The sequence below is a fragment of the Rattus norvegicus genome, chromosome 18 (genome assembly GCF_036323735.1).
Source record: "Rattus norvegicus strain BN/NHsdMcwi chromosome 18, GRCr8, whole genome shotgun sequence".
In the NCBI taxonomy this organism is placed as follows: domain Eukaryota; kingdom Metazoa; phylum Chordata; class Mammalia; order Rodentia; family Muridae; genus Rattus; species Rattus norvegicus.
The window spans coordinates 70,692,550-70,694,453 of record NC_086036.1 but is presented as its reverse complement, the minus strand read 5'-3'; positions in this window follow the sequence as shown (position 1 = coordinate 70,694,453).

Here is a 1,904-nt window from a genome sequence, read left to right as displayed (position 1 = left end):
TTGGGACCTCTGGAAGAGCAGTCAGTCCCCTCCTCCCCGACCCCCCACCCCACCCCCACCCCCACCCCACGGCCTTCCTGCTTGCTTAAATTGTGAGGAGAAAGCACTGCCACCCAGGGCCTCCAGATGGAAAGAGAAGGGACAGCCGAGGCTAAACTTCTATATCAGCTGAGCTCTCTACAGCTGGCCTTGAACTTGACCGGGCAAACGCACAGCGCGTGCGTCATTCTCTGGGGCCAAAGAAGAATCGCCCCCTGAAATCCAAAGTCAAGCACAGCACAGTGCCCCTTGCTGGCTGCAGTCTTGCCAACTGTTCATGTCCCAGCGGTGTGAGCTTGTGTCAGACTCTCCAAGGTCCATGCAGGGGAACCTCCGTGAGCCAGCCAGCAGAGTCAGATCCTAGGCTACTGACTTGGTCAGGTTTTTCGAGAGGCATCGATGTGCCTCTCGATTGAGACTGTCTCACAGAACAGACCATCTGCCGAGTGGGTAATCTGAGACTGGCTCAGATTTCCTGAGCAAGCACCCACAGTGGCTGGGCTGTGACCATCATTAGTTAGGAGACTGTTTGAGCACAGTATTACCTCGACACAGGGGCTTATGATGCTCACCTTATTATATATATATATATATATATATATATATATATATATATATATACACACACACACACACACACATATATATATATATGAGCAAGGAGATGATGGGGAAATAATTCTTGGAACAGAATTGATACCAACAGTCTGGTCAAGCAGATAGTCCTCAGCCCATTTTATTATTTTGCTAAAAGATGACTTACGGGCTAGAGACATGGCTCTGTGGCCGAGAGTACTGGCTGATTTTTCCAGAGAATGGGAATTGGGTTCTCAGAATCCACTTGGTGGCTCACAACCGTTAACACTAGGCATACTAATGGTATACAGATATACACACGGGGAAAACACCTACACAGAATTAAAAGAAAAAACAAACAAACAAATGAAGACTTAGGGCCAGTGCGATGCCTCAGTGGTGGAAGGTGCCCCTGGCAAGCCCGGCTTCTTCAGTTGGATTCCTGGAGTCCACAGGGTGAAGAGAGAACCAGCTCCTGAAAGTTGTCCTTTGACCTCTACACTCCAGCCGTGACATTTGGTCACTCTAGCGGTTCTCAACTTCCTACTAATGATGCGACCCTTTAATACAGTTCCTCGTGCTGTGGTGACCCCCAGCCATAAAATTATTTTTGTTGCTACTTCATAACTGTCATTTTGTCACTGTAATGGATCGTAATATAAATATTTGGTGTGCAAGTTATCCGGCATGTGAACCCCATGAAAGGGTCATTTGACCCCACAAGGGGATCATGATCTACAGGTTAAGAACCACTGGCTTGGAGATGGGGTTGGGGGTGAGTGGAGGGGAGACCGGAAAGGGAGATAACATTTGAAATGTAAACAAATAAAATGATTAATAATAATAATAATAATAATAATAATATAATAATAGAACCACTGGCTTACACACGCAACTCACACTAAATAAATACATGGCTATATATATATATGCACATTTCTTTATAAACAAACATAATTTTAAAAATTTAACTTAGTTAATGGTTATCAACTATTTCCTGTCTAGAGACTGGCTCACATCTGGTCACCCCATCTCCTTCCCCAGGTGGCTATCCATTTGGCTTTCTTCAGCCAGGTTGCCAGCTGAGGTCTGTCTTGGAGGGTGGAGTCATGCCAGTCAGAAGCACATTCTGGACGCTGTCCAGAGGACTGTGCAAGAAGTGAACTACAATTCCATATGAAAAGAGAGTGAGCTACCCTTTGAAGAATCAAAGGCATTTAGCTCATGGATGAGAAACTGTTTGCCCAATGGTTGACCAGATTCCGCTATGAGGAGAGAGGCCATGTGCT